General features: G+C 41.9%; 1 protein-coding gene across 4 annotated transcripts in view; it reads left to right on the plus strand.

The window, feature by feature from the left end:
• Positions 1 to 3,691: 3,691 nt before the first annotated feature.
• The window catches only part of Fam135b (family with sequence similarity 135 member B), a 294,122-nt gene continuing 273,242 nt past the window's right edge, over positions 3,692 to 24,571 (plus strand). Inside the window, exon 1 of one of the 4 annotated variants that reach the window (XM_063231033.1) lies at positions 3,692 to 4,420. The gene's annotated coding sequence lies outside the window, so the exon portion shown is untranslated. The remainder of the gene's footprint in view (positions 4,421 to 24,571) is intronic. The other 3 variants (XM_063231029.1, XM_063231030.1, XM_063231031.1) reach the window with 3 other exon arrangements.

Raw genomic sequence — 24,571 nt, forward strand, 5'->3', positions numbered from 1 at the left:
AGAGAGGATCAAAGTCTTATTCTAAAAAAATCATTATTGAATGTACAGCAGTCAGATTAAGAGGAACACCACCAGAATTGGGGAACCAGTTAAAAAATTTCTCTACTTCATGGAAGAAACAGTTGGCCCTGGAATAAATTGGTTCAGGGTTGGAGAAGACAAAAAGTGTAACCACCAAACATGCACTAAACATTTCTCCTGCTTTCCCCACTCATCCCTACAGTTAGAAATAATCATGGTTTCCATACATAGACCTTCATTTTACATTTTCATCCATTTAAACTTCCGGACGATCAAGCAAGTTATATTCATTAGATACCTTGTTTTTTGGAAAGAAAAATTGGGATATAACTAAGTGGAGTCATCCTTCAAGGACAGTCTGTACAGAGGGGTAAAGTCAGATATCAAAGTTAGATAAGTTGCCCAGTCTGTATTCTTCCACAAATCGGAAGTGAAATGGCCACCCCAATTAACCCTAAAACCCTACAGCTTCTATGGTTCAAAGGAGAGGGTTTTTAGATTTTTCTTTCAAAATGTAGAGTGTGAGGAATCTGAAAGTTTTTCATGACAGTTGCTTCTTGCTGCCACAGGATGTCACCATTGGAAACCTCCCTCCCAAAAGAAGAACTGCTGCCCCTCTGCAGAAATTCAGGGCCTAGTGGTTCTAGCAGGGAGGGACTGAAGGCAGCCTCACCCCCTTATACCAGAGCTGGATCCGGGCAGACCACAAATTATTCTATAGATAGTACCACAGATGGTGGCTCTGGCTGTCATCTCCATCTTCACCTGTGCCCTGGGCCTGGGTCAGGCTGCTGTGCTCCAGTGCCCTCCTGTGCTTTATGTTTACCTTAAACCATAAAAGCTAGTGACACCCTTTTCTCTCAGCACATCTTGGCTTCTTGAAGAATTAGATAACAAAATCTCTCACAGGGCCCCTATCATAGATGCCTTTAAAAGATATCTATGTGTGTGTGTGTGTGTGTGTGTGTGTGTGTGTGTAGAGTTGCTATTTAGTTAGATGTTCTGAGATCAGGAGAGGAAGCGAGAGGAGGAGGAAAGAGAGAGGGATAAAGAAGAAAGGAGGGAGGATGGGAGAGAGAAACAGAGATAGAGACAGACAGACAGTCTAGGAAGGCTGTGGTCATGTTATATTTCTGGCTCCTCGGCTCTTATAGGGAAAGGAGACAACAATAAAATGTTATTTCTGCTTTGAGTCAGTTCTACTAGGCACATCTGAGGGGCTTTTCCTTCTAGGTTTTAGCCAGCACCTAGTTGTTTTTGGCTCCACTCTATAGCGCTGGGAAAGTGCCAAATATGGGTAGGATATTGAGTAGGATCTGTCTACAAGGAGGGATGGGGTCAGAGATTTTCTGGGTCTAGAGGCCATCTTTCAGCTGTCCTGTGAATCCATCCATGGGCAGAATTTTAGGAGGAAGATGTCACAGTATAATTCGTAATACTATTTTGCCACATACAGAATTTGGGGTGAGAATAGGTTTAGCACAATCCAGTTAAGACAGTAGCACAATCCAGTTGTGACAGCTAAATAGTGTATGGGAGGTTGACTCAAGGTTCATGGAAATACTAGTCACAGATTTATGTGCCTGCATATGTCTAACGTGTACTATATAAACATCTGTTTTGACTTCTATCTAGATGTCCCCTGACAGCCTCATGCAGTCATATGTGGGGATTTTCTGAGGTGGCTGGGTCTAGGGTGTATGCTGCTGGGATCAAGGGTATGATGCTAGGATTTATTTGTGGTGCCATGCTAGTATGGTTTGCTCCACTTTGGGAGTGAACGCTATGTTCCTAAGGGTGGGTAGCCTGGAAAAAATATAAGAGACAGAAAGAGGGTTGTTGTTTGGCACTTGTAGCTTGATTCTTGCTCTCCTCGGCCTTCTGCCTGCCATAAACCCTTTCTCCTCTTTGATGCCACCCTGCCTTGAATCCAGCCAACTATGAACTGAAACCTCTACAAACTGTCAGCCCAATAAACCTATCCTCCATTAACTTTGGGTTTCTGGTACTTTGTCTCAGCAATGAGAAAGGTAGCTAAGATAATATTTATTTTTGTTTAAATTAAAAAAAAATGTTTTATGGAAATGTACATTGAAAGCCTCATTTTGACCTCAAATTCATTCTCTTATCTCCCCTAGCTAACAGCCATTCCTCCAAGTTTCTTATATAGCCTTATACCATATTTCTATGCCAGTGCAAGCAAATGTAAATTAACATGAATCATTATGTCACAAGAACGATCTTGTTTTAAACTCTGTTCTGCATTTTGATTTTTCACTTAATGTATCACAGAGTTCTTTTATTTAGACAGTTGAAATGCACCCCAATGTAAACAGGCTCTGAGTCTAGCCTATCCATTCTGTGGGGGCCTGGTGAGTGCAGAGGAAACTGTTGGGGGCTGGTACTGAATTAAAAATAAGGTGACACCTGGGGATTTAGCTCAGCCCTGCCTGGCAAATGTGAGGTCATGGGTTTGATCCCCAGTACCAAAACGAAACAAAACAAAGTCACACAAAAGTGTAATATCAATAGCAAACTAAATTTTGTCTGGTTTTGAGAACTTTTCAAGAACAATGAATTATAAAAGAAAGATTAACTTCTTAATGGAGAAATAAATATTCATTTATATGCCATTCACCAAACATGGGCTGAAGAAGTTATTCAAGTCTTGGCCAGGTGCTTCATTCAAGAAAAACCAAGAAGACAGATTTGGGCCTTCAAATATTCCAGAAACTTTTCCCAATGACCTTCTCAGGAGGCAGTCTTGACACCTATTCTGTTCACTGCCACAACTGACACATAGAGCCATCTTCTGAACCTCTTCTCTTTCCCTTGCTTAAATTTTTTGGGTGGTTTCCTGTTTCCTAGGACTCACATCTACCCCTTTTGCTAGGTGTCCAAAGCCCTTGATGGACCCCATCTCCTGGCATGATCTGTCCCATTGTAGGAGGTCAGGGCAGATCAGAACTCAGCCTTGCCTATGCAGCCCTGAGGACTTGTCTGCCTGACCTCTCATTCTGGGCAAGACATTCTTTGCTTTTAGCTCTCTCTTTGTCTTGTTACTGTACCATCTTTAAAGTATCTTTCACATATTCATTCTCCTCACCGCTACCCCACCTAGGTCGGAGGCCAGCACACGGGGTGCAATTGTTTGCTACCAGCTGGGGAGAGTTAGTGCATCCTAGGCTAATGGAGGGAGGACAGGCTTTCAGGTCCAACTGGGGCTCCATCCCTAAGGATGTTCAGTCATCTTGATGAGGGGCACCCAGAGAACTTGATAACCTGAGGATGATGAATATGAGAGAATTCCCATGTAACATGCCCTTCAACGAGTGATTGTGTAGATGGGAGTGGGCTTATTTCCTCCTCCATGGACTGAATGTCACACCTCCCTGAGCTCTGGATGGCGAACTTGAAATAAGGACAGCTGAAGGTGCTGAGTGAGTTGGTTGGTTGAGGGCCACTGTGACTTAGTGTTGAAGTATGGGTCGCTCAGGCTTTAAATCTCTGTGAGGTGATTATTTGTTCCCCTGAGCTCCAAGTGTAACGCCTGCCTCTCTCCCCTATGGCTTGAAGAGGGCTTGAGCCTGTTTTTTGCACCCAGGGCTTCCAGTTCCAGGGCCATCCGACCAGACTGAGCATGCTCGCGGCCAGCCGGTGCTATTGAGGGCCAGACATCTGGTCTAGCAGCATGCGCCCTCCGCAGGCCGGGCGAGCAGGCTTCTTTAGCCTTTAAGCAGCCTGTCTGGTCTGAGGAGGTTTCTGTAGCCACTGGGCAGAAAAGGGACAGAGGTGAGGAGTGCAGAACGCACCTCCCAGACAGTCTCGCAGCCTCCCTGTGGTGCTCAGGGTTGAGGGCACCGAGCCAGCACGGGCGGCAGGGCGCGCTCTCTAGGCCGCGGGGGCGCGCTGCGCTACGCGGGTTCTGGCCGTGTCCCTAGAAGGAAGGAGAGGAGCAAGGGCGCCGAGGTGAGCACAGCCCTGGCGACGCAAGCCAGGGCGCCAGCACAGGCTCTAAGCGCTTTCTCTTTGACAGTGGTGGTGAATTGCCTTAAGCGATTCCCAACCTGGCCTCCTGGTGCCTTTCCCCGGGGCTGCCCGGAGGCCAGGGCTGGGCAGCTGTTGCACCAAGAGGGGGCAGCGGCGGAGTTCCGTAACCATAGCAACCACATCAGCACCACGGCGGCGGCAGCGGCGAGGGCAGCATCCTCTCGCTCCTCCTCCAGGCAGCAGCGCCGTGGGGACCTGAGATTCAGCTCGCAGGTGCCGCGCGCGACCTCCACCTAGGTCCTCTCACCGCCGCCGCAAGTGTTGGAGAAAAAAGGAACAGTGTGAGGGACCCCGGAACCAGAGCTGGGCCCAAGGAGGTGAGAGAGGGGAGCCCTGCAGTGGGAGACAGGTAGGTGAGAGCGCTCCGATCGGCAGCTGCAAAACTCTCTCCTCTGTGGCAGTGACGTTTTTGGAAGCGCGGTTGCTAGTTGGATGGCTTTCTATTACTGATCAGGGATTCTGCCGCGAAATCTGTTCATAGCTCTCTGTTTGCTCATCTCTCTGTCCTCCGGTATTGCCCACATACAGACAGTTCTTGAGAGGTCAAGAAGAAGCGTCGATGTGATGATGGGGAGACCCCGGGTTAGTGAAGTGGTCCCCACGCAAGTCCCACTTGGAGGCTTTGGGGCACCTACAGACCCTGTCAATTCGGATCCTTTGAGCCATTGAACCAGGGACAGGTTTCAAGGAAGGCAGTGTTGGTACAGAGGGGACAGTGGTAGCCTTTCTCTGTGGTCCAGCCTGATCCGGAGACCTTTTCTTCCCGTGCCTTGGTTGGGGCACAGGTTGTGTGCTTGTGTGTAGGTGGGCAGGTGGGGGGGGGTAGGCTGCAGCTCAGCTTTGGCACGCAAAAGGACCAGAGTGTACACTGGCTCTTGATCTGTAAAGCCAGCTTCAAACTCATCCAGCAAAGGGAATATTTAGACAAGGGAAACAGTATTTCTTACCAGTGTGGGCCCTGGGGTGTCCCTAGAGTTTAGCATGCTGTTGGCATTGGCCATTAGGAATTGGAATGAAACTGTAAGGTGGCTGTCAATGCTCTGTCTTCTCTTCCCTCACCTTATTTCTAGCCTGTTTGCTATTACCTGGATCAGTGACACCTTTGCCTGGCCATTAGGAAAGTATCCCACTTTCGGGCAGTTGGAGGTGCCCACTTGAGTTTTCCATGTGAACTACGGAGAGCATTATTTCTCATCAGGCTCTGATCCTCTGGATGCTAAGTGGTATTTTCCAACCCAGTGACATTTAGGCTGTCCACACTGCATCTGCAGGGCAGAGAGAGGACCAGAGGTTTGGATGTGATTTTCAACTAGCTCAGCTGGAAGCACAGCTGCATAAGAGAAGGGGAATATAGGCAGGTGAGAAATAAGGGTATGAAAACTCTTCCATATAGGTAAGTAGGTCTGTGGGCAATTTCCAGAACAGGCAGCCCTTGACTTTGATAGGGCTCTCCCTTTATACACTGGCCCCAAGGGACTCTGGTGAGCTCAGTTAAAAGGTTGTGTTCTTTAATTAGGTTTTTAATTTATGATGTAGTTATATTACCCGGAGGGAAACGACTTGGCCAGTATTTCATCTGAGGATTTGTGTCATAATGAGGATGACATTACCATAATTGAGGAAGGTGATTAGGTGTGTATAAAATGGGACACGATTTGGGAGGCAGACACATGGATTTGAACTCTGATTGTGTCACAAAGCTGCTGTGTGACCTTGAGTTTTCCCACCTTTCTGAGGTTCCAGGTTCCTTTCTCTTATCTGTAGAATGGGATACTAATAATTCTCAGAGTTTATTAGGCTTTTTCAATGATCAAGTTGGTTAGTGGAGAGGATGGAGAGCAACGACTTTTAAAAAACAAATGTTTCACGTAAATAAAATAAACTATTGTTCTGTTCTAAAGAAACTGTTCTTTGGATCAGCAAATCATTAAACAGCCATCAGCTAAGCAAAGGGAGTGTTAATGACACGCAGCTGAAACACAGTAGTCCAGAGATCAGAATACGATAAAGTGGTCTTTATCAGGGGAAAGTGATGCATGTTGTCCTCTTTGCTTATGAGAGCTGAAGGTCAAGAGCTTTTGAATGCAGTGATTGTCTAACTGGGAACAATGAGTTGTGCTCATTTCAGGGTGCAATCGAGCATTTGATAGTGGAAACAGAAATCCACACGCAGTGGGGGTTCATTTTTCTTGCTGGTTTGATGTATACAATGAACACACTGTGGACACCTTGGTGACTTGCTTAACTTTGTCCATTTCTGTGTTGTCATCCTATGCTTTCCAAATGTTTGCTCAGTTTGATGAAATTGGCTGAAATACTTACATCTTGAAATCTTAGCTGATGGCATCAGGATTTCTGGATGGATCCAGTGCTGTGCTGGCTTGTTCTCTGATCTTTTGTATCCCTCTGTTGCTCATGGTGGCCTCTCTGCAGAGATGGAACATCTCTCTTCCTTCTTCCCTTAATGACCCAGTTCAAATGCTCCCTTCTAGTGGACGTTTCCTAGGTCTTTCCTCTTGGGCCTTCACAATGCTTTGGGGTCTATTTTGTGACGATCTGTGCTTTCAGTACACACAATGAGACCCTTTCTAGACACAGTGCTTTCTGAGGCCAGGGACCTCTACCTGTTCCATCTTGACTGTGTCACAGCATCTGATGAAGTCCCTGTCACACTCAATGATATTTGACAAGTGAGAAGGTCTTACCTGCAAGCTGACCACCTGTGTGTAGAGAACATCACACAGCTCTTCCCTGACTTTTTTCTCTACTTCAGGGAGTGCAGGAATCCTGATAAATGTGTATTGGGTTGCTGTGCATTGTGTCAGGTTAGTTCACTGAATCACAGAGGAGAACAGACACACATACTTTGCCTCAAAATTTGGTTGTAATCCTGTGTTGACTACAGGTTTCATATAGCATTTGTTGAAAGTTTCTGATGGAGTGTTTTACTTACTTACTTAATTTTATTAGCACAGGTTGGCAGCACATGATGTTTATATGAGTACATGTATTTAACGTAACTTGATTCCTTTTATTCCTTTTCTTCTCCATCTCTAGATGCCATTTTCCCATCTTTACTATTGTTGTTAAGTTTTTACTTCATGATTGTGACAATGACTACACTCATTGTGGGTAGTTGGAGGTGTGTATGTCACACCTTACATATGTTTAAGCCCTTTATCTCAACTCATTTCCACACTCTCAATCTTTTGGTTCCCTTTTGATTTGAAGAAAATTTCTCTGGTTCCTTCTATCAGTCTTTCATTTTGTTCTTTATTTGTACTTTGGATTACTCAAATGCAGGGAGTTATATGGCACTGAAGGTTGTGTGCCTTACTGGTTTGGTTTCATTTATCACTATGTTTCAAGTCATATCAATTTCCCTGAAAATTACTTGGGTTTAGACTTCTTTGTAGCTGAGTAGTATTCTGTTATATATGTCACATTTTCTTTTCCACTCATCTCTTGCTGGACATAAAGGGTGCTTCCAAGATATGATTATTATGAATTGTGATACTGTAAGCCTTGGTATACGTGTATCACTATGATATGATAACTTCAGGTCTTTTGGAAGCTACCTAGAAGGGAAACAGCTGGATCAAATGATACTTCTATTTTTAGATTTTTGAGAACTTTCTATACTGATTTTACAATGGTGGTACTAGTTTACATTTTCACCAACAGTGTAGAAAGGTCCCTTTTTCATTATAGCCATATCAGAATCTGTTATTATTTGATGTCTTCATAATTGGCATTCTTTATGATGTAAGATGAAATATTTATATGTTGCAATTTGCATTTCTTTAGTGACCAGAGATGTTGAACATTTTTCATATGTTTATTGGCCATTTGTGCTTCTTTTACTAAGAAGTACCAATTAATTTTATTTCTCCATTTGTATTGAGTCTTTTATTTTGGGAGGGCCCATTTTTTTGAGTTTTTAAATATATTCTATATCATAGATCTCTCTCTCAGGAATAGGTTGACATTTTTTCCCAATCTGTAAGTTGTCTCTTCACTCTGTTGATTGCTTCCTTACTGATTGTTTCTTTTGCTGTGATGCACTGTTTTGTCTCTTGAATTTAGTACCTCGAGTCAGCCCTCATATAATGTGAAAACATGAAAGTTGGCTTATGAAGGCCTAAATTCAGACATGGGTTTTAACAAGACCTGGCACCGGGTACCTGAGCTCCTTGTTTCAGTCTCCTCAGTTGTAAAGTGTTCTTGGCTTTCTCAATGTAAAGGGGTGCTGAGTGCTGTGAATGAACTGATTGCAATGCAGTAAAAAGCTTTTCGTAAACTGTATAGTATTATACCCAAGAAAATTCTGCTTTTATTTGATTTTTGTTCTAGAGAATGGGCAAAATCTTTTTGCTAATTACATGGCATGTGACAAGTTGGGCTTCTTCCCTGACTCCTCCACTTACTATCCCTGTGTCACTTTCAGCACATCATCTTGCTTCCCCAACCATTTGCTTTATTGTGTAGTATTATAATGACAGCTACCTTTCCAGATGGGTTTGGGGAGGTGTATGTAAAAAGTGGCATGGAATTTCTACATGATAGATATAGTTGCAATTTACAGAAGGCTTTAGCATTTTTAAAAATACTCAAAATATATTTCCTCCTCATATTTTACAAGGGGGGAGAGAGAGTCAGAGAGAATATGAAAAGATAGGTAGCAGTTTGTAATCTATTTTTCTTTTTTTTTTTTTTTTTTTTTTTGCACGTGAGATTTCCGGAAGGAGCACAAGAAGCTAAAGGTACAGATTTAGGGACTGAGTCTATGTCTGTCACTGGCTTCTGACTGCTGTTCTCCATTCTGAATTTCAGTTTGTTCTTCTATTAATGTCCTGGATGATTTTAATCACTCTGCCTGGCTCATTCACCTCATAGAGGTTACATGGATGGTGCTCAGGTCAGCCTTTACCAAAATTATATGCTTCAGTGTGTTCATTATACACCCATACCTCTGTCGCCAAATTTCTCTTTCTTTTGAATTTTTTACACTATAAGGCTAATGTGTCCAAGATGATCCCGGCACTTATGGAGTTGTTGACTGCTCCATTCCATCCCTCCTGTCCAAACCTAACTCTCATCTGCCCCTAGACAAGATGGTCTCTGTTTTTTCCAACCTAGCATTTCTTTTTTATTCAACATACAATAACCTGTATGCAGGGAACCCAATTTTACCTTCAGGAACTGGCAGAAATTCATGACATCGCTAGTACTGGCTGAGCTTGGGAGACACAGGGTGCTCGGCAATGTCAAATGTTTCTGCTCCAACATGAATCATTTCCAGGTGGATGCACACCAATTTTAAGAGTTAATACTGAGGGAGATTTCAGCATCTCAAAGGAAATGGGCACTTTGAGTCAGGCTCTGTGGCTTTCCACCTCTGGATATAGTGACACTTCATATGGATAGAGTGTCACTCTGGTATTCCTGCTATGTGACATTTTTATAATTAGCCCACCATGTACCACATAATTTGCATACATGGACCACTATGTCCCACTACATCATTCCAGTCTCTGGAATTCAACCCAGGCAAAGTCCTCAGCTTCTGAGGTGTTAGTAGGTTTCTGTCAAATCAGACATGGAAACTCAGGAGAACAAATCAGGTGATGTAGAGGTTTATGGGAGGCCAGAAAAGGAACTTCTGACCCATTTTCTGGAAAGATGTCAAGATGGCCCCAGAGAATAAATGGGGTCTAGGGCATGGTCCGAAGATATTTCCACAGGGAGGCTGGAGGAGAAGGCAATCAGGAGGAGGGAATTACATCCAAAAAATCTCTGGAAACAAAGAGAGATGTGAAAAGGCAGGGCTGGGACAGAGGACAGAGAAGCAATGGCGTCCACTAGGGCTGGATGTGTACTTCGGGGTTTCATTTCTGACAGTTTTTTTAACAAGTCTACATAGCCTTTCTCTCCTGTGAAGGTCACAGGGAGTCTTGGGATGGGCTGTATTTGGAGAGAACGCTCTTTCCAGGTAACTAATAGAGGCTAAATAAGGGAAGTGGCATCACACAGAAGATACAATGGATTCTGGGATGATTTTGCAGATAAACACTTGAATTCAGTTGTTGAAAGTTGGGATGAAGAGACAAAAATTGTGTGAGACAAAACATCAGAGAGGAAGAATGTCAGATGTATGAATGCACTGCATCATTTCTTGGAAATGTCAATAGAACACTCCATGACCTGGGGCCACTGATGCAGCCCAGGAAAGGGCAAGGTGAGACCAGGTGATACCTAGGGATTAGCTCCATCCCCACAATGGCTCAGGTTCAAGGCCTTCCATCTCTCACCTGTGTGAATAAATCATACTGTAAGTTGGTCTTCTAGCCTCCTCCTCCTTCTGTGCACATGGAAGCTGACCAGATAGTTGTAAAAGTAGAACCACATCAGATTCATTAGCCCAAAGCCCTTCAGTTGATTCTCAATTCATCGTGAAATCTGAAGCCCTTTCCTCACTTCAGATTTCTGCAAGATTGAATTTCACCACATTTCAATCCTAAGCACCATCTCAGTCATAGTTCCTTCTGCTTCCCTACAATCACTCAGTTCCACATACTTTGGCCTCCTAGTGGATCTTCACTGGCGCTTGGCACCCTTTCTCCTGGGTGCCACTCAGGTAACAACATAGTTGTCTCCACTTTATTCTGGCTGCAGCTCAAATGTTATTTTACCATCCTTTGCCACCCATTTCTGAAATAACACTCTCCTCCTTTGACATATCTTTCCTTATCATACTTGTAGTCCTTGTCACCGCATTATATTATAAATTTCAATGTGCAGTTCTTGAGAACAGATCTTCTAATGTAACATAGGTTTTAATGTATTACATAAGGCTTTGAATGAATAAATGAACATAAGATGGGCATGGTACTAGGCTAGGTGCTATTCCCAACACTGGCAGATACGACTCATGGGAAAAACAATGATGTGTTCCAAAATTAAAATGATTAAAAAGTAAAATGATTATTATTTCCCTACAATGTTTCAGGTATGACTAGGCCATTGAATACCAAAATTGCACAAATCTCATATTAAACATTTTTTGGACATAAAAACCTACAGATTTATTGTTAGAGGAGTCCTCAGCTAGGCACTGGAAGTTTTAGGCTGGCTAGTGTTTGCTTTTTCCTTACTTTAGATACATTCCTTTCACTCCATGCTTAGATGGTTTGCTCAGTATTTTAATTGAAGGTACAGCTTTTTTTCTTGGCTTCATGATATATGAAGGATGTTTCTTTCTCCTTGAGGGTTGTTTCTAATTCTGTTTTACTTCAGCAGATGTTCAAGTGATGTCATCATCTCTAAGTTCCTTGTCTCCAGCTATGGAGGGAGAAGCCAGGGGAGGGTGTTGTCCAGGGCGGTGGGGCAGAAGAATAGAGCTGTGTACCCTGTCTGTGAATATTCCAGAAGCAGAACCTGTGCCTCCCCCTGGGGAAGCAATTTCCTGGAGCAGTGCCTTCAGCAGGAAGTTCCTGTGTGCATGGAGTGAACTCTGGCTGGAGTAGAATGGGAGGTCCTCACCCGCCAATCCTTCTCATTCCTGCCTGCCTCTCCCAACCAGGTGTGCCCTTGGTCACATCTCAAGGACAGAAATCACAGCTCCCCTGTGGACACTTTAGCTGCTCAGTTCCTCCTAGTGAAATCCTTTTGGCTTCTTCTTAAGAGCATTTAACATTTGTAGGTCAGACCTTGAACCATTGCCGGACTGTAATTTCAAGAGCTTAAGATGTGGGTTTACATTCTGTGACAAGCCTGGTACCTGACAAGAAAACTGGATAAAAATCTAAGGCAAGTGTGCCAGGATTAACTCTAAAATTGTTTAGGTGTTTTCTTCAGGCAAGAACTAACCTCTCTGTGTCAGTTTTCCAAGTGTTCAGTGAAGTGGATTGGACTCCATGTAACATCTCCTAAGTGCCCACTATGTCTCATGTCCTGTTCTAGAAGTTCAGGGAGGTGGAAAAGACAATGTACTTCTTTAGGAAGCAGGCAGCTATAGAAGAAGATGAGCAAGTGGAAAATCAATTGTTACACCTCTTAGCAAAGACTGTGACAGCAATGAAACATCAGAGTGGAGAAGAAGGATTGCAAGTTCTAGCTAGGTGTGCTGATGGAGTCTTCTCGAGGGATGAGGTATCTGTGTTGAGATACAAATGACAAACAGGAGTTACATAGATAAACAAAGGATACAGAGTTGGAGAAGGAAGAAGGAAATACCAGTGTGGAGCCCAGGAGTTGAGACAGTGCCCTAGACACAGAAATGTGTGAGCCCACAATATGTCTAGGGATAGAGCTCAAGGCAATGGTGTAAAATAGCAAAGCTGGAAGGGTTAGCTGAGGTGGAGTCATATGGGTCTTAGACCCCTGTGGCAAAATTTATTCTTTATCTAGAATGAGAGTGGTAACAAATTTTAAACTGAGAAATGACAGATACACATATGCATTTGGGAACCATCTTTTCTGACTACTGTTAGAGAATGGGAGAAGTTGGGATAGGGAGGCTGGAGATTTAGTGGAAAGTTAATGTGATTGGTTAAAGATGACCAAAATGCAGGTCAAGGCAGTAGGAATGCAGATAGCAGAACAGAACGGTAGCATGTAGGGGCACATGAGATGACTCAGTGTGGAAGATGGAGATGGATGAAGCAAAGAGATGTTCTAACTTGGTCTGGTGCCTTGGCCCGTTACTATTCCTTGGCTGGAAGACACAGTGGAAAGAACAGACTTCAGGGAGGAAAGATGAGCCCTGTTTTAAATAAGCAGCTGTAGGTCTCTAAAGATATCTATGTGCATTTTAGGCAATTAGGCATTTCAGTTAAGCTCAGACAGGAGTACTTGGCAGAATATATAGATTCAGGACATAATAGGCACATGGTAAGTAAGTCACAGGAGTAGAATTGATCACCCACCAGAAGCCTATACATTGAGGGGATAAAGTGTTTTTCTGGACCCACCAGGTCTACATCTCTGATTGTCCAAAACAAAAGCAAAGTTAAAAAAAATTACAAACTATATGGCTTCCTTTTGCCTTGGACATTTTTCGTTTGGTGTTAACTCTCCTCCTGTAAGCTCTGTCCTTCTTATCTTCCCCTCTTCCTTTTAGAGATCTATCTGGACCACTGTAGTTAAGTTGCTCCTTCTGGTTTCTAGCATAGGGCTTTACTTATTTTTCTCCACAGAATGAATCATTGTATTACTATGTAGTATTGCAGGTGTAGTGTTTATTTCACGTGTAGTGTTTCTCCTCCACAAGATGTTAAGATCTATAGTGCCAGGATTTGTCATGTTTACAGCTGCCTGAAATATTTAGGAAACTTCCTGGCACTCATGAACTTGTAATACATATTTACCAAAAAACAAATGGAAGAGTTAGTACCAAAAATCTTGAATTGTGAAATGATGTTTTGTTTTTCAGTTTAAAACCAGTAAATACAGCCCTTTAAGCACGGTTTTACATATCCACTGAGAACGGGGATTTTCACCACAGGGATGGTGACAGCCTGCTCCCTGCTGCTGCTCCTTCTCCAGGGATGGGCTGCCCTGCCCATAGTCTAGGGGACAGTGGCAAGTGTCTTTGAAATTTCAATCTACGTAGAAGAAGAAACTTTTGTTTCTCTCTAAGGATTAGGGTGAATGCAGACTCAGTCACAGACACACAGCAGATGGTTTCCACCCATGATACTCTGGTGAATGCAAGGGTGTGTGTTGGACCCCTTCCTGGAGATCAGCTCTGCTTGAGACCTGCAAATATGAGACATTAGTGCAAAAACACTGCTGTGTTACTTAACACAGAGATAAAACCAATGATTCCCCTGCAATTGTGCTTACCCTAAATTATTATTATTAATACTCTTAATTATAGCAAGGATCACTTTGAACATCTCATGAAATCTACAACCAGTTTTAGAAAAAACCAAGGTAGCCATTGTATCAGGAGTATTGTCTCCTCAGTTCCCTCATGGCCTAGCTAAGAATACATGTCCTAGGAGAGACATGGGGCTTCCTCAAGCGTCGGCCAGCATCTCTGCATGGGGTTACGTATCCTAGTTGAGTTCTCTGGGGAGACCTAGCAGAGCAGGGCTTCTGAGTGTGCATGAGGCAAGGTCATGATAATGTGAGAGCGCAGCCTTCAGGGAGAGGCACACTCTGCTTTCACTCCAGTTCTTATCCCTGTGACCAACTAGTCCACCTTTGTAAAACTCCTGCAGTGAAGCACTAAAAGTCTTGCATGTGGGAAATTGTTTAATCTGGCACAACATAGGTGTGTTGGGCCATCCTAGTTCTGACTGTTGGTGGGCCAATGAAGTTCTTTGGTCTTCATTGCATGGTTCTGCTTATTCCTTGTCTTTGGTCAGGCTCCTGAGAGATACAGCTGGATGTGTGAGTGATTGCTCTCAGTTGAGGTGAAAAGAAATAGGGAGAAAGAGAGAGTAAGAATGACACACACACACACACACACACACACACACACACAGAGAGAGAGAGAGAGAGAGAGAGAGAGAGAGAGAGAGAGAGACAGTGAGAGAGACAGAGAGACAGAGAGACAGAGAGAGAAACAGAGAGGGAGAGAGACAGAAACTGAAAGAGGATAAAAAGATTAGACAAGAAGGATGTAGACCTGAATGCTGTCTGAAAGAGGCTTAACCTGAATACTCAGGAATGCCCTGAATACATGGCCCACGGCATTCCTTCTAGTGGCAAAGGTCTAGGATGACATCACTGCTGGGGGCCTGTCTTTTGAAGCATATCTTCTCAGGCATTTCTGGGAAAGTAACTTCTATTGGCCAGGGACAGTTTTCACAAGAACAAAGCTGTGCTATCAGCCAACACAGCAGCTGGATGATGGTGCACCAGAGTAGAGTAGGTGGAGCATTCACTGCATTCCAACTGCTGTTTCTATTAGATCCTTCCAAGCCTTCTCTTAAGACAAAGCAATTCTTGAAGACTGCTTTAAATAGGCATATAACAATCAGCTTTAGGAGCCTCTGCTATCCTTTTTCCTGAGAGAAAAGCCCATGAAAACACGTTCTACGAAGGATCACCCTAACCTTAAAGGAACCTGGTCCCTGCTGTGAATTCTTTCCCAATTTGGCCATACCTGCCAGTCAGCTATTTAAAGCATCTTGGCAATGCACTGGTATCTGCCAGCCCAGACAGGCTACACTAGCCTCTCTTCACATGCTATTCTCCATTCACTGAGAATTTTGGTACCCGGATCATGGTTTTCCTCAACACTTATGTGTTACCCTCCAAGTCCACATAGATGACCTTTGGGTCATCCTGGTCTTCATTTTCTCAGTTCAGTTAGTGTTGCTTCTACTCTGCATGACCACACCAGTGTCCTACTGTATTTGTTATCTCTTCTGGAAATCTATCCAACACAGCCTTTTTCCTGGCTTGCTTGTGGGTTTTCCCATTGTTGCCATTCTGTGATTTTACAGCTACTTCAGGCCATATTGTTCTCCTTTTTTTTCTCAACCCATTAGTCTTTTTCTTTTTCTTTTCTCTCTGAATCTCATTCTTTATCTATAGGGCTTTTATGGGATGCAGTTCCAGCAACAGGGGCCAATAACCTCGTTGGAACACCAACTTTTCTCTGTTGTATTGTAAGACTTTAGTCATGTACTTTAATCTGCATTGACATTAATTTCTTTATCTAAAAATAATAAGAATAGGCCACCTGTGAGTAATTGTTAGTGAAAATTACACGGAATAAACAAATTTAAAGAAAATCCATTGTAATACTTTGGACTTAGAGATTTAAGTGCTTATTCTGATTAAAGAATGGCTGTAATACTTTAATATCAACTAAGAAGATGATGAAATTAACGTTACACTGTGAATCCCCAGGTGTCTGGTGGGGCCCTTCCTTGAATGGGGATATTTCATGGATGGACAGCGGAAAATTGTTAGGTAGGACCTTGAGATCCTGACCTAGGGACTGTGGAGATGTTCATGCCTCAAGAGTCTCTGAGACCATCCCCTCTCTGCAATAGCTTATGATCAGTAGCGAAGCAGTGAGCCACCAAAAAAAAAAATATATATATATATAGTCTGTAAGCCCTACTGTAATAAGACAGAGCAGGAAAAATTCTAATAAAAGTTAAATCCTAATATGCTAAAGCTAAAATAACAGTATTTTCTGTTTATAGCATTTGGTATTAATTATCTGAAAATTAATTTCTGGGACGCACATCATCACAGCTGAGGTATTACTGCATGAGACAGCAAGCAACTGAACTGGTGGCTTCTGTGAAATCTTGTTGATTTTAAATGAAAACATAAAATGCACTGAGGAATAAATTTCCATTTTTAGTTTGTTTAAAGAAAATGTATAAAGATAAGATTATCTTTGGAATATTGTGCCTAAGGTAGAATTCATCAAGCCTGGTATTTTAATGTGTCAGCTTCTGTTGGTCTTTTGGGAGAATAAAATGAATATTAATATAATTCCTTCTGAATTACAAAATGAGATGTCTACTGGTTTTCTTTTTCTCCTTATTTTTGAAAGCGTGTTTATGTGGCAAACAAGGGATGATTGTGAAATCATTTTTAAATCACAAATTATCTTTGCATTATGAGATGGTGCAGATGAATGGGAAGATATCTCACTCTAAGTTCCTACTATGTGGTAGGGATTAAAGAAAGTATTTTCCTAACTGATACAGGAATTACTACTAGATTCAGTTAAAGATGAGATTGAGACAAAGTAAAGGCAAAGACTGTTCATTGTCACACAACTAGGCAGAGTAGAAGCCAGAACCTGGCCACAAATTGGTTGGATTCTAAAACTTATTCCTTCCCAGCTCTTTGGAGGAGTCTCTTATGAAAAGCTTTTAAAATTAGACTATGGATCACAAAGACTAAAAACAAACAAAAACCCAAACTAAGTCAACAAAACGAAATGCTTTAAGGAGGTAATTCCTGTAGTGGGTTTTCTCAGTGAGGACCTATGCCAGGTCCACTTCCCCTGCCTTTTGATTCTGGAGCATGCGCGAAGACAGCAAACATGCTTACTGACACACTCTGTAGAATTTGGAGCCACCTTAAGTTTTTAAAAAAGGAGATAAAAACAAAGCCAAGACAAACTGTGTTTCCTTGAGTATGCAGGTAAGATGTCAAAATTTTAGTTTATTTTTCCTGTACTTTATTCCCTTGAACCAAAATGGTGAACATGCCACTATTGAAATTGCAGATCTGCCCTTTCACTGTTAATTCAGTTGCCTTCTGAGTATTTTAGTTCAAAATTAATACAAAATTTCTAGGTTAATGGAATGTATTGTCTGCATCTAGAGTTAAAAATCCACATGATATTTTAAGATGCATCTTGTTTCAAGCTAAAACTGAGGCTGGGATGACGCCAGTGGAATGGAAGGAGTAGGGGCATCTGGAGCTCAAGGAGGAGGGAGCCGAACTACTCCGGGCCCAACTTTCCTTTGCAGAGATTCTTGGGATCCTGAGTTAGTAGTGGGACAGAGAGCAATGTTTCCTTTCCAGTGGTCTAGTGGATCCATTTAGAATTTTGCCCTGTTTTTATTTCTTTCTCTGTCTCTGTCTCTGCACCACCACTACACCCCCAGATTCATTTGGATACTTGCTTCTTTGGTTCAGATTAAACTATTTGCTCTTCTGAAAATCTTTTGTCCACTTGTCAAATCTATCTTTTTTGGCTGGGATCCCAAACTGAGAGGATAAACTTGGTGACATGGGCTGCATAGCTGGATCGTAAGATCACATGATAAGAGACTGGAGCTTAACCCACTTCTCAAAGCCCAGCTCTTATTCTGGTTAGCTGTGTTTCCATGAATGGATGGCTTAACCTGACTGCACCTCAATTTCTTTATTTTTGAAATCGAGATTAAACCTTTAGTCTTTTTTCGGGGGAGGATTGTTAACATTAAGAAACAAATAGAATTCAATGATTAGAAAACTGTCCACTTCATCACAAAACTCAATAAATACCACCTTCTGCATTTTCCACATTAACTTAAGTCCATTCTTCACCTCTTATTTGGACAGAAAGCTACTTTTCAACTTTTATTCAGAATATCTGGAACAATCTTATTCATTCATTAAACCAAACTTCATTGAAGCACTGAAGTCTAGACACTGTCTTATCACAAGTTTTTTGGGGAAATGAAGTTTGTTGAGCCATGGAATGGGTGCTTAGATGGATAGATGGATGGATGAACAGGTTTTGAATGGATGGAAAATGGATTTTTGAACAGATGAATGATTGGATGAGTAATTAGATGAGCACATAGAATAGAATATGGATGACCTGATGCTTAAGGAGTGATAATTTTTTATAAAAATTTGAGTGCCCTCAGGCAAGAGTACTCTGCTTGAATATGAAAATGTAAAATCAGGCACATAGTATGAACTAAAAGAAGAATTTCTGAAGCCTGATAAGTGGGTTTACTTTATCTTTATTATTGGCTTTGGTCTTTTCCTAACATGAATTCTTTGATCAAAGGATGAAAATAATGATATGCTTACCCAATCTAAGAATTAAATTGGTGTGTCAAAGGCATTTGAACTGTGACTAGTATGCTATCTACAAGCACTATGACGTGTAAAGTGCTATTGTTACTTATAACAAGAGGCTGTCTACAAACACTGCTGGATCAGTGCAGAATGAAAATATGGAGCCCTTTGTTAAAATTATTACCAATATCAAGATACAATAGCAGAACATCTAACAGAAACTTACTTCTGCTAAGCAAGGTGAAGAACCCTATGCGACTACACAAGTAACCTAAAGCGGGCCATGGGAAAATTCTATCCTGAATTCCAAAAGTTGGCGAGGATCAAAGACATTTCTGAGTAGGCTGCTGATGGTCTTTCTGGCCATGCATTCATCAAACCTTCCTCTTATTTCTTTCTTTTGTATCCCTTTTCACATCATGAAGATCTCTTACATACCTTGTTGATTCTAACAATTTCAGAAATAAATCCAATGTCATACCTCTGTAACCATGTTCCTACCCCCCTTTGCTGAAGTTACATTGGCTCCAACTCCTTCTTCTTCAGTCTGGGAATATATTCTGCAGTTTCCAGTCACAGCTCAAACGTCACTTTGGTTGTGAAATGAGCCACTTGGCTCACTGGGCTATAACAAAAGCAGTATGGATGTCTATGGAAAAATTCCATGCTTAAGCTCTCCAGACTAAGAGCTCCTCCAGGGCAGGTCCTTGGAGAGCTCACCTTTACCCCCACCCAGTGATTGCCTATTCCAATCATCCCTTTGCACCCTGGTTGTGACACTGTCAGACACCCAGTCCCAATGGGGAGATCTTGGTTTTTGGAGCTGGTCATTATAGAACTGCCCCCTGGTGGCAGGGAGAAAGCAAGAGTGTAGATACTTGATTGGATAGTAATGAATCAGAAACAAAGTGGAGACTGGTAATAATAGAGCATAGGATCTGTTATTCAACTTAGGAAGAGAAACAGAGCCTGTGCTGAGACTCAGTTTAATGTCACCAAGCTAAGTAAGACTTGAAGGCCTAGCCTCTCAAGATTATTCTAAAATGTACCCTGTCCAAGTCATGGTTTGCCCTAGAGAATAAAGCAGCATCTGGTTTTTTTCTGGAGAGCTTCCCTGCTCTGCTGGCTCATTCTCTTTGGGTCTACTGTCCCAGAAGTAATATACAAGCCAATTGACCTAATGGATGCAGACACAGCATCTAGATTTAGAAATTCCTAGCTGTGTTTTAACTTTGGCACTCATTAGCTCTGATTTGAAAAACATGTTTCACCTCTCTGAATTTATTTTCTCATATTTAGAAAGAGGATAACATTGTGTTTGCCATAAATGTCCCACATTAGTAAATGGCATAACTACTTCATGCATAGGTGCAACAAAATGCTGTGTTCAGATACACAAACAAAATACTTGAGAATTATTTTATTAGCAAGAAAACCTCAATAAAGCATGCAGTAGGTGCTGTGAGTTCTGTTGAGAGTGTGATATACTTTATTTCTGTCTTCTAGAACTAAAATTCTTCCAGTGGAGAAAGTACAGAGAAGTCAGAAGTCACAAGCAATAGTTTCATATTTTTAAAAAATTTCTCCTTGAAAAATATGTACTTAGCATACATTCATTCAACAGACATGGATTTTCTCATGTGATCTTTTCCATAATTTCATGAGATAAATGTATCCATTCAGGTCTCTTTCACAATGAAGATTTTGCAGCTCAGAGAGACTGACAACACTCATCAGCCTCAGAACTTAAATTCCTACATGCGGGCCTCTGACTCAAAGCTTTTTCAGGAGGTTGATATATAATATAGAGATGGGCTCAGAGAACTCACAGAGCAAAGTGGACCTGGACAAGTTGGCTCTTAGGTTCAGGTGACCAAGTGAAAAATGATGGTACACGTGATGATAATTCTTAGTGTCTTTCTGCGGTTTTCCTCCATGAATATTTTTTCTTTAAATTTGTTCCTTCCTCTGAAGTTGTTATGTTTTTACTTCTCTCCTATATCCTTTGTTTTTTTCCTCTCTCTTTTAGCGTAGGTATTTGTCTTAATCATTTTCTCATTGCTGGGACAAAACTCCTAACACCCATGGCTTAAGTGGGGAGAGGTTTATTTTGGATCAGATTTTCAGTTCATGGCTGGCTCCAAGGTAGAAACATCATGGTGAAGGGATCTCAGTGGAAGATACCTGCTAACTCAGGAAGCAGAGAGAAGGAGGAGCTGGGAAGGGAGTTCTACCCTTTAAGTCATGTCCCCACAGTGACCTACCTCCCACCAGGGCTACCTCCTAATAGCACCGTCAGTTAATGAAGCCATCAGTGTATGGGCCCACGGATAAATATTCACCCTCCTGTTCTAAACACATCTTAACTGTGTGAGGCTTTTGGCAGGTATTTCAGTTCTAAATCATAACTGTACTCATTTCCTCTCCAAATTTTTTTTTTCTTACTGGGCTGTGGATAACTTGAAGACTTAACCTACTTAATGGTCCACATTTCCCGTGATGCTGTCATGCCAGAGGTGTACACATTTAATGTTTACACAGCATGGAGTGCAGTTAAGATTCCATTGCACAGATTGAGGGTCTCATCATGTCAAAGTACAAAGGGTTTGGAGTCAGACAGGTTAGAGTTATGGAGTATTTGCTGTTAACCCTGAGCAATCAATCAGGTTGAGAGCTGGTTTTCAAGACAGGCTCTCCTGAGCCAAGTCCTGTTTGGAAAAAAACAGTTGACTTCCCTCCAGCCCTCGCTTGTCCCAAGGAGCCCTCATAGAATTTGCATACGAAGATTAAATTGTCAAGAACAGTGGAACCAGAGCTAAACTCCCCGAGGCCCCTGGACAGATGAGAGGAACAATGGCATTGTTCCACTGTGTTTGTTATTGTAGCAGTCCTGCCAGCACACTGAGAACTGCCTGACTTGGAAAGTTACTGCCCTGGGATCTCACCACGCTCAGAAACAGCCTTTCTCTAGTAGGCTTTGATTTTGTCTAATGGCAAGCTCCAGGAGATAAACATCAGGTGGGATTCTGGTAGAGAAATTAGGGACACAGGAAGACCATTTGATTTTGTGCCATTTTGGTACTAAGCCTTTATAATGCTTTATAATTAAGAACCAAGAACAAAAGGCCTGATTTTCTTTTATCCATCCAGAAGAAATGACTGAGCAGTTAACTTAGGCCAACTTCAGTGCTCAAGGTACAAAGACAAAAATACAACCGCAACCCTTATTATTGTCATCGCCATCTTGATATCTGGCATTTATTGAACTCATTTTAACAGATATTGTGCAGAGCACTTTGAATGCTGCCTCTGTTTACTCTGTAGGGTGCTTAATTCCTGGGATGCAGGATACTGCAATATAACAGGGAATATATAGTTTGATCTTAGTCCTCAGTTACTGGCACAGAGCTTCTGAAAACCTTATGAATTTCCCAAGTGATAAGAGCAGCAGAGGTGAAAGGAGCCTCTTTTGTTAATAACAAAAACTAGACGAGCTGATGGTACTAATGTGACTTAAAGAAACAACTAATCATGTGATAAGAGAGATGAAATTATCAGACCCTCATCCCAACCTTAAGAGAGAGAAAAAGAAGGGGATAGAGGTTAATAGTGATTGAATCATGCATTCCTATAGAGCGAAGCCTTCCCAAGACCTCAACAGTTGAGTCTGTAGGAAAGCCAGGTAGAGGAACACATGGAGGTACAGAGAGGCCCTGTCTAGCCAGGGGCACACTAGCTCCACACTCCTCCATCGCTCCTCACCCTACACCCTTTGTTCATATGTCTTTCTTGAGCTTTGTTGTTTATTACAAATGCAACTAAATGTTCCTGAGGTTTATGAGCTTTTCTAGTTAGGTACTAAACCTGAGAAGAGAATCACTGAAACCTCTGTCTGGCTTGTTGTATGCACAGATTAATTGGACATGGAGTTGTCATAGAAGTGTCTGTGTGTGTGTGTGTGTGTGTGTGTGTGTGTGTGTGTGTGTGTGTCTTGTAGAGATGGAGCTGTTAACCTGTGCGGTCAGACAGTGTCAGACTTGCTTGCTGTGGAAAACTCACACTCCTGTGCTGGTGGCATTCTCTCTGTGAGTTCTTAGAAAATGGCTTTCTTTTTCCTTTCTAAGTGAGCCACCATTTCTCCCTCTGTATGTACCTGAGGTCGGGCACTTTCTGTATGCATTTCAGCATCTCTTGGAGCCATATTAACTGGTGCTTCAGGCTTATCCCTATTTTGAAGATAAAAATTTAAAGAAAATACAGGTCTCGGGCACAGAGGTAGAAACCATGGATTTAGAAGCCTCTTAAGCACTGTGCTGAAGGCTTGATAAAGCAAGGTTGCTTTTCTCTGGAGTTTCATGTATTAGGAAGAAAGACAGGTGACCAAATTAATGGTAAAGGGAGGAAAGGAATTGCTGTTTGAGACATCCTGGGACCTGGACATTGTCTCCCATGTGAGAACTCCTTCAGTGAGAGCAAAGAGCTGACTAATCACAATGTGACTGTGTGGAAGGGACATTAGAGGGACCAGTGTCCTGCCCAGACCCTCAACGAACTTGTATGGTTTATAGCTAGAATAATAGACATAAAGTAGCATAAAGAGGGAGTTTTTATTAAGCCCCTACTTCGCTCTGGCCTCTGTACATACCACATGACTTGGCATTTGCTCTTAACAACAGTGTGACATAGATGGTTATTGTTATTCTGATTTTTCAGGAAAGACACTGAGGCTCAGAGCAGGAGTAATTTCTCCAAGGATACACTGTGAGCAATAGAACTGGGGTGTTCACCGAAGTCCATCTGGATTCAATTCTTTTCTTTTTCTTAGTTATCCACACCACCCTCCAGATGGCCAGGTAACCCTGTGGCCTATATGTTCACAGAGCAGGTGAAGCTCTCTCTGCACAGAAAAGAAGGCTCCAAGGCCACATTTGATTTCCACTAACTGGCTTTGCACAGTGGATTTGCAAGCCTTAGGTACAATAACTGAATCTATGTAACATTCTGCCTGAGAGAAGTTACATAGTCAAATAAAACATGTAATACTGATCTTTATACTGTATGCATAACACATCTATCCCAAGGTACTGCTTACGATGCCAAGATCCCCAGGGATGGTTGGCATTTGAGGAAACTCATTTATACTTTGATGCACATTTGTACAATGCTTGGGATGAAAAACAATAAAATTATAATTATAAAATGTTTTTATCTCCCTGATCTCTTTCCTTCTCCTTTCTTCTCTCTACTTCTATGTCATAATAGTGAATAAAAAATATCTGAATATGATCATCAGTGGGTCAACAGTAATTGTGTCTTTGTTTTCATTTTTATATCTTTTTAAAAATTTAGTTCTTTGGTACAGTTTTTATATGTGCAATGAGCACATTCAGCATAGGAACTTTGTACCTGTACAGTATGTTTTTTATTTCCTCTTTTTTTTCCCCATTCATCTCCCCAATGTCTGGTTGGGTTACCAGTATGTTATCCTCATTGGTAACAAGTGGCAACCTACTTGTTACACAGCATCCTGCGAGTCTTTCAAAGACTATTTTAAAATATTTTACACTAAACCTCTTTGAAATAAAGGCCTTTGCTCCTTAGAGTATTGTTACCATTTCATGAATACCCATGTACTAAAATTTGAAAAGGAAATGGTCATAGGAATTTGGAGATATTGTTAAGTGAGATGTCTATTTTTGTGTTCCAAGTACGTGGGATTTGTGTGGAAAGGAGCAGAGCAAAATAAAGAACAAGAGGAAGGGACTTCATCCCTTTAGTGGAAATAAATGTGTCAGGGCATCTGACGATGGCATGCTTTATACTGTAGATGCCATGGATTCCTGGAGAGGGTTTAAGGAAAAGAATGATATGAGATGATTTTTGGATTTTTATCATGACTTGTTCTATAGCAATGAGAATGAACCTATAGGTTGAGCTAGTCTAGATAATAGATTAGTGGTTGTTATTATTATTATTGTAATTATAAGTGGTGCTG

This window comes from Cavia porcellus, unplaced genomic scaffold (assembly GCF_034190915.1).
Source record: "Cavia porcellus strain 051 isolate PalLab524CR breed Dunkin Hartley unplaced genomic scaffold, mCavPor4.1 scaffold_19, whole genome shotgun sequence".
Classification (NCBI taxonomy): Eukaryota; Metazoa; Chordata; class Mammalia; order Rodentia; family Caviidae; genus Cavia; species Cavia porcellus.